The sequence below is a fragment of the Alligator sinensis genome, unplaced genomic scaffold (genome assembly GCF_000455745.1).
Source record: "Alligator sinensis unplaced genomic scaffold, ASM45574v1 scaffold1291_1, whole genome shotgun sequence".
Lineage (NCBI taxonomy): Eukaryota > Metazoa > Chordata > Crocodylia > Alligatoridae > Alligator > Alligator sinensis.
In genome coordinates, this window is record NW_005842219.1 from 559,720 (window position 1) to 568,798 (window position 9,079).

The following is a 9,079-nucleotide window of genomic DNA, read 5'->3' on the forward strand; positions in this document are numbered from 1 at the left end:
CTTAAGCGAGTTGCTAAGTGCCCAGTATAAAGAAAATCTCTCCTATAGTTATCTCATAATCATTGATTACAAAGACTGTTATATCTTTCTCTGAAAAAAAGATCTGTTCCTGGCTCTTGATAGAGTAGGGGATTGATGTGACACAGCATTCACTGTGTCTGGCTGTCAAGCCCAGCGGGCTCTATACCCTGCATGCACATCGACTAGTGCCAGCTCACAGTTCTGCCCAAATAAGTCAACCCAAATGCACTCCTCTTTGAGGGAAAAACCAAAAGTAAAACTGCAATCACCTACTCCCTAGAAGCACCTGGCTATGGCTGGTGGGATTCAGAAGGTACAAGGCAGAATGCTAAATGAATCCTCTTATGGTCTTCAAAAGGGATAGACTACATTTCAGCTATCACAGACTGCTAAACTTCCCCCTCTTTCCACTGACTTCCCTGCCTCTCTCCCTTGCTGGAGAACTGCTTTGCCCTTTTAGAGCCTCCTTGAACTCCAAAGTAGGCATCACTAACTGATTCAGTAAGGGAGAAACATCAGCCGCCTTAGGCATCGAGCAACACGACCCCTAAGCTTCTGCTGTACCCAGTTTAGCTCCTAACTCAGAGAGCATTGTGGCCAGGGGATACTGAGGCATTGATGCACCCCCTTGCACCCCTGGTAGAGCCTTAGACAAGCTGCAGACGCTCTGGCAGTCGACTGAGAAATGAGGAGAGCAATAGCTAATGATCAGATTGGGCCTGTCCCTTTTAGAGCTACCTATAATGGTGGAACGAGGAAGGAGCCTGCATAATGGAAAGGCGGTGGCATTCACTTTAGTCTTGAGGTGCTTTGTTATAACCCTGCCTGTAACCCTCACTTACAGGACTGATGCAAGCAATCCCCTTTAGCCTGGCATTGTGATGTTGTGGAGGAGGCTTGGGGTTGCCAGTGGGGAGGGAGGGGGAAAGACCTTCCTTGCTCACACTGTTTTGCAGGTCCCAGGTGACATCCTGAAATGCCCCAACGAACGTGCAGACAAACCTGACAGTGACCTGAGAGGAGAAGCTAAAGCACAAGGTGATTTGCTCATGGGTCACCCAATAAGCTATAGCAGAAGAGCGAAATAAAGGACCTCAGTCCCCCCACCCCAAGCAGGCAGATCCTCCTACTTGAGACTGCAGGCTGCCATAGCTAGCCTCCCCCTGCACTCAGTAAGAAGCCTATTCTACCAATGAATGACAGGAAGCACTGTGCCAACACTGCTCAATATAGTACATTTTATCTGAGGATACCAAAGCCCCTTTATTATCAATTTGATGCATGCTCTTCTTGAGCGGATAAACTATCTTGTCCCCTTTGATTGTTACTAGAGCCCTACTTCTGGACCAGAACTTCTTTGTGTCTGGTGCTGTACAAATGCAGAATAGAAAGACACCTCCTGCCTCAGGCAGCCTGTAGCATAAGCTACTGATGGTGTAGTACTGCCGTTCTCTATCTCTTGTACAAATACCCTTGAACCAGCAGAGCAGAAAGGGGTCACGGGGTGGCTGTGCTAATCTACCAGATAGTAATCCATCCCTGTTCCAGCCAGTGTGAAATCTGATTATTGGCCTAATATTAATCTGGGGCCCAGGGTAGGAACTGTCAGTTTTTGTTCCAACACTGGGCTTTGTATTGTCAACAAAAACCATATTTGACATTTAATTCAAACCCCAGAGTGTCTTTTAATGATATAACCTTCCTCTGCTTCGTGCTGAAGAAAGACGAACAATGTCTCCTCTCCTGCATGTTCTGGTTGGAGAAAGGAGAAAGGGAAAAAAATAAAAAGGAAGGAGCTAATTTCCAGCAGCAACCCAGCACCTCTTTTAATCTGTGTCACCCAGAGGCAGAAGCCTCGTGCACAGAAAGGATTTTCCCATCTTCTAAAATTTGCCGTATCCCAGTAAAGCTCTTTCATTTCACACAGATTAAGAGTTAATTCAGGTCAAATAAGGATTAATTAGTCTGTGTAAACCAGCCCTAGACACTGATGCGCTGGAGATCTTTTAAAAATTAGTTGCTGTTACTGTAAGTCTGTATCTTCTGATGGCAAGACCTCTGGTGGATTATAAATTTGCAATCAGGTACCCCACGGGATGCGAGATGAGGGAAAATGTCAGTCTGAACAGTGTTTAAATCCCTCCTGCCGATGAACTGCAGCCTCTTTCAAATTAGGTCCTGTTGGCAAAATCAGATAAAAAGATGGAAATAAATGATGTGAACAAAGGGCATCAAAGAGTATCATTTAAATTGTTATTGACTGTGGGCATGAAAAAAAAGCACAGCATGAAAACATACTTAATAAGGGAAGATAATGGGACCATGGAGCCAGTTTTTTGATTTGTAGAAAGGTCATCAAATAGTAGGGTTTTTTTTATTTTTTCTTACCTAGTTTACAGGTAAAGGGGAGAGAGAACTGGAATAGATTTCACAAAGCAGGAAAAATTGCTTTGATAAGCCACGTGCACTAATATCACGAAGCCTGCTGCATTAGAAAAGTTCAAACTTGTTGCTGCTGGATGGACAACTAAGACCATTAGGCATAGTCATTAAGAAAAGCCAAGTGAACAAATAGTCGGGAGACTTTCATGGTGGTTTACACTACATCGTGGAAAATCCCTTAGCACTGAAGGACAATCCGTGCCAGCGCCCTCAGCTTCCTCTTAAACACGTTTAGAGAACAAGCAGCAGAAAGCCCTTCTCCCACAGTGGGTCTTAGTATGTCTTTAACATCATTTCAGTCCAAAATGAGCTTGCACTTGGGATTTGGAGATCCCAGCAGAGCACGAGTTATTACGGCTTCGGCAAGCACCTGCTCGGGAGCCATAGGCTGTTTGTAGACGACATTTTAAAGAGGGTTTAAAGTGGGTTAAATGCCTTTTGCACCGCTTTAATAGCATTGCTGTTTGCACATTCGATGGTGTATTGTGCATTAATCCCAACCAGGGGCGGATTTACTGTGAACCAAACTGTGCCCTGGCACGAGGCGCCGCCGCCACCGCCAGAGAGCCTTCCATGTTTTGTTTGTGGCCCTCCCTCCCGCCCATCCGGTTGTGGACTTCTTCAGCCATTACAGCTGGAAATTCCAGCCACCGTGGCCAGTGTGCCACACTAAATCCCCTGCAGATGTGCCGTGGCATGGGAGGGGGGCCCTGCACCCTGCTTGGATCACAGGGCCCCACTAACTGTAAATCCGCCCCTTATTCCAGCCACTGTAGCACATTCGGTGGTGTAATGCGCCTTTGGGACACAGAAAATGATTTTGGGGTGTTGCAAAATAAAACACCTCCGAGGAGTTTTAGTTTCCTACCCTACAGCGGTGGAGGGAAGCACTGGGCTCCTTGCAGCGCAGGGGCTGTGCAGGCAGACTGTGCAGGCAGCTCGACAGCAGCCTGGGAAGGCAGGCTACACAGAAGGGGGAAAAAAAAAGTGGTGAGCCTGATCTTGTTTTTCGTTTTTCCTCCCAGAGCCTGCATGTCTGCATGAGCTGCACGGGGGCCTGGTGCTTCCCTCTGCGGCTGCGGTGCCCCCCGGGACTGCCCAAACCGGGTGCTTGAGGGCGGGTGCCACTTGGAGGGGAGCCTCCCCTGCCATGGAGGGAAGCACCAGCCCCTCCACCCCCACAGCTTAGGGACCTCTCTGCCTGCCAGCCACTCGCGCTCCCCTCCCAGCCGCTGGAAAGGGAGGTAAGGATCAGGCTCCAACAAGGGGGTACACGACACCGGGCTTTAGTTTGCCCTAAATTGAAGTGGCGTTTAAAAAACAAACAAACCCCACCACTTCAATTTAGGGAGAATTAAACCCCGATGTCATCTACAAATGGCCATAGTCACATGTATTATGGGAGGCAAGGGGATCAGGCACCTCAGACCCAGATATTCAAAAGCATTTAAGGCACCTAACATTGATTTCAACAGACCTAAATGTCCAAGTTGTTTTTGAAAACAGGCTTATATGTGCCCAAAACACTTCTAGGCACTTTTTTGACTTCCTGTGCTGCCTTTTAGAGCACATCCATCCCCTTAGTGGATCAGATACAGAGCAGCAGAGAGGTGCTGCATAACATAGAGAGAACATGTACATGTACCTATTACATCTGGCTGGAAGAAGATACATCCTAGTGATGAGGCAACTGAATTTTATTTGTGCGAGATTGTGGGAATGGTTGGCCTCGATTAGGGCTTGGCATGTGTGGAAAGTTACTGGAAATTTTTGACTAGGGGTGGGGAAGGTGCATATTCTTTCCCTGACTTGTACCCTGCACAGCACCATGAGCATCAGAGTAAGTCTTCTCTGGTGCTGGCGGGCACATCAGACTGTGGTGCTGTTTGCATCACAGCAGTTTGTGCAACACCAAGACAGTTCAGGCACTCAGCCAGAAGACAGTACAATCAAAGGTCCTCAAATGATGTCTGCTCCATTGCAGATCCCATGCATTTCACTGGGCACAACTTAGGCCATAAGCAGTAATATATGAACCCGCAAGTTTAACCCTGTACTCATGGGAAAAGGGAATTCAACTGGAACATGTTTTATAGGACTTGTCTGTACTTGGAAGGCAACAGTGCCTTAACTGCTCCATGCCATCTCCCTCTGTGGACAGAGGAGTAAGCCTGAAGTTAGCGATCTAGCATATGCTGTACACTAAGATCTCACTCACAGGAACCCATCATAGATCATATTTATCCCCGCTTTTATTGTGAAGCAACTTCTTCAAGCAGCCCAATCCCGAGGGCTTAATCCATAATGCTGGGGACTGTGATATTAAGTTGATATGAACTCAGACTGTCACACTGAAACCCTCCCCGGCTCATGGGGAGTGTATGGGAATGGCTGCTCTATTTGAATCAGTCTCCTGGAGCTCCATAGGTCACCTGTAGACTTTTAAAAAATGGTTTTAATGACTCATATCATGCCCTTCAGATGAGGCGTTAAACCAGGTTTCCTGGTGGGCATCCAACTGGAAGTTAACGACTGCACAGCACTTTCTCGGAAGCAGAGACAGAGCACCGCTGGAGCCGAGTCCTAGGGACCATCTCAATCAAACAAGCTCCAATGCCAGACCCGTGCGTTCGAGCACTGTTTAACGCACAATGATAGGTACATTTACCTGCTCAGTCACCATATTTCACACGGTCCCTAAGCACGTTAAGTAAAAGCAGAGTCTGTGCTTACAGGAGGTTTCCTCAGACAATTCAGACCCTGGAATTTCAGTTGGCCACTTTGTCTTTCAACATCTCATCAAATACAGGACAACGCAAAATTTTCAACGTACAGCATGCCTAGCACTCCTGGGAACTCCTGAACTAAACACGTCTCCATGACCTGAAGGGGGAGATTAAATTAATTTGGATACGGGCCAGCCGAACCAACTGGGGAGTTTCCAACATCCGTTAGGGGACACGACCTCATTTCTGATGAGACAAACAAGATCTGTGTGTATTATTCTAGATTTTGAAGTATATTTGCAGGCGCTGAAAACAAACCCCAGAGCCAAAATTAAAAAAAAAAACCAGAGGGTTTTCCAATGAACAAGCCACACTGGGATTTTTCCCTCCTTCACCTCACAGGTATGATGGACCTATGGCAATAATACAATGCCGTAAGCCTTGGAAGAAAGATGACATCTGTTACCCATCAGATATTACACCTTGGTGACCATGCAGACCAGCAAGTATGAAAGTGATTACTTATACCTTGACAGCATGGCCATAGCACATAAATGGGACACTCTGTATAGCCATCTAGAAAGGAAGACCTATTAACAGCAGAAGAAGTCACCATTTCAGCTGTGAGAATATGTCGGTGTGACTTCTATTGTTGCCATGAGACACTCATTGGGAAACAGCTGCAGGTTGATGAAGAGCATATGGACCATCTTGGTGTAGCCCTGATTTCACCTGAGTGCTATTAATCAGTTAGCATCTGCTGCAGTTACTAACACAGTTCTCCCCCTACATGCATTTTGCTTTAAACCATCAGAGATTAGTGATCTGATACCGTAGATATTACAGCGCCAAACTAAATAAACATTATGCTTAACTATCCAGCTACCAGTACCAGGAATGATTCCTTATCATTTCAGTGACAGAGACAGATACCTCTTCCCATTCTCTATCTGCTTGCTCGTGATGTTGCGGTTTGAAGTGGTGAGTTGGATGAAAACACACTCTGCTATGGGATTAAAGCAATGCTTACATATTCTGTTCTGTTCCATACACGTTCCCAATAGACTTGTGCCATCAGATGTGAATGCTTTCAGGGAGCGTTCACGTCTCTTCTCTTCTCTCCCTCCCCTCCATCTTCAATTCCTTTGGCGGTCGCCTGGAAAACCTTTGCAAATTGCTGTTTACAAATAAGCAACATGACTGCGTTCCACGCGGAATTTGTTTTACTAAATGTAGTAACTGCTAGGAATACATTGCATATGGTAATTAAGGCAAATTCAGGGCTCATTATAATACCATTATGTAAAATTGATGGTGCATCCTCATCTGGAATCCAGTGTGCACTGTGGGTCACCCCATCTCAAAAGCGAGTTAGCGGATGATGAGAATGAACAGGGGCACAGGAGAAACCCTTATTAAATGAAACGGAAAAGATCAGGGTCGTTTGTCATACACAGGAGAGGACTAAGAGGAGCTGGATGAAAGTGGTTGGCAATGAATGGCATAGAGAAGGGAAACTGGGAATTTCTGTTTTCTCTACCTAGTAACCCAAGAACAAGGAAATATTCAGTGAAATGGAAAGTTAAATCCAAACCTGGCAAGAGGAAATATCTCTCCCTCCCCAAACATAATTAGATGGTGGAACTCACAGCCACAAGAGGTTACTGAGGCCAGGAATTTAGTCTGAACCAAACAGAGATTGTGCTTTTATAGAGAAGAATATTGTGACTTGTGACAGTTAATACAAAAAAAGTCTTGGAAGGAATGCAAACCTCTGGCTTCAAGGAAACAGGCTTTCCACATTTACCTATTGTGCAGTGTCTTCACCTCCCTTTACAGCATCAGGAGCTGGCACCTTTCAGAGACAGACGGGATGCTGGAGTGGTTGAGCCACAATTCTCACGCTCCTGTTCAAAAGGGAAAAAGTTAACTCTTTTAAGTTAGCCCTCCAAAATCAATCTCGAGCTCTAGAACTGCTACACACAATTACGGTAAACCTAGGGCCAACTTTGCTGTCACATCCATTTCTCTTCTTCATGGGACCCTCTGGCTCACTTGGTGCATGAAACCTGTTGACCAACTCAATGCAATTCTAGCAGGGTCTTTGCTCTTTGGGAATAAGGCAACAAGAATCTAAACGCAGCTCTGCTCTCAGCAAAGGAGCATTATTAAACTGAGGTTGTCGTTACAACTGAGTCCACCTTTTACTGTGGATTACAGGAAAAGGGCACAATTCTGAAGAAAGTCACCAGTCACCAGTCCTTTTATCCTGGGCCGTGCCCGTTTCACCAACATAACCTGCCTTAAGTCCAGTGGACCAAATTCAAAGGAGGGTAAGGGGCACAAATCATACATTGCTGTGCAAGTGTGTTTAGATCAGGCCTTAGATACACAATGTAATGATGGTTAGCTGACATGATCCCGTACAGAGCAGAACTGGGTTTGTGAATCTTTAAATAAATTACATGGATGAGACATCCTTTAATCCACAGCAGAACTGCCTGTGACCCCACATCTGCAAATTCCTACTCTACCCCTTCCCCACCCCGTTCTGAAAATATCTACCTGCTTTTCTCCATGCAGTTCTCCCGGCTAATTATCCATAAATATTCAAATCATGAACTGCAACTCAGAGCTTTTCACAGGCATTAGGGGAGCATTAAATGGGAAATTCTCAGACTAAATTACAGTTTTCCACTACAAGTGTTTCAAAAAATATCTGCTTTTAATTAGAAAGAAAAGATCCCAAAGACTGCGCTCCCTCCTACCTACCACACACACACACACACACACACACACCTCTCATATTAACTTCTCAGGTGATGTAAATCAACATAGCTCCATGCAAGTTCATGGAGTTTACATCAGTCTGCTCCATCTAAGGACCTGGCCTTCTGGAAGAGAGACAAATTTGCAAGTATCTGCAGAGGATCCATAATATTCCTAGCTCCAAGTAATTTGGGGTCCAGGTTGAGCCTCTTGCACATCTCTGCTGGGGTGGTGTAATTTATTTGGCAGCTAGGTTTTTCCTCCCAGGGAACTTCCTAATAGATCCACGAACACAGAGGTTACGTGAGGGCAGGTCCAGAGATGAAGTCATTGGTTTTTCTGTACAGAGAATGGAGATTTCAGCCAAGCCTTATGGTTTCAGTAACGCGAAGCTTTGTGAGCCTGCTGTTCATCTGTAGTGGATGCCTCTCTTCTGCGTCAGCACCAGGCTAGAATTTGGATTGAGGACAGGTTCATTCTCAGATGAGACAGAGCTGCCTGACAGGGTGACAATGAGCTGCCTTGTAGCAATGAGTGAGACGCCTTCTCTCAGCTGCCTGCAATTGTCCTCCAGGCCTTGTCGACACCAGGGATTTAAGCCACGGGGACAACAAGGCAGTGAAAACCCCTGGTGCAAGCAGGCTGTAAAATTTTGAGCTAAAATTTGCACCCAGTTCAGCCTGAGCCTGGGATAGACGGCATCAGTTCCTACCGTGGCTCACAGCAGAACTGTGTGTCGGTAGCAGGTATTTGCATTTTTGCCTTCTCCAAAGGTTGTAATGGAGGTAAAGCCACAGAATCAGTTAATTAGCTTATGCCTGCTTTTTTTTTTTTGCCATCTGCTTAGCTAGTCCCACACAACTGGGGATATTCTGGGTATTAGAGATTTAGTGTAGTATATTTTTAAATACAAAAGGACAGCAGGCAATTCCTGCTGGAAGATGTAGGATCTTTCCTTGAAACTTGGAGCCAATATTGAATGATCACCTGGAGTCACTGCAGCACGTTCATACAGTCTGATAAGAGATGTGTGTAAGAAGCTGAAAGGCCTGTAATGTTACCTACAGCAATGGAACAGGGATGCATATAGAGGTGTGGTGAAGGAGCCTGTGTGGTCAACT

General features: G+C 45.8%; 1 long non-coding RNA gene across 1 annotated transcript; it reads right to left on the reverse strand.

Moving 5' to 3' along the window:
• Nucleotides 1-1,285: 1,285 nt before the first annotated feature.
• Nucleotides 1,286-7,026, reverse strand: LOC102379689. The gene is made up of 3 exons (XR_324248.2): nucleotides 6,997-7,026; nucleotides 6,220-6,366; nucleotides 1,286-2,199 (listed from the first exon to the last, which is right to left on the reverse strand). It is a non-coding gene; the product is annotated as an uncharacterized LOC102379689 (long non-coding RNA).
• Nucleotides 7,027-9,079: the final 2,053 nt, after the last annotated feature.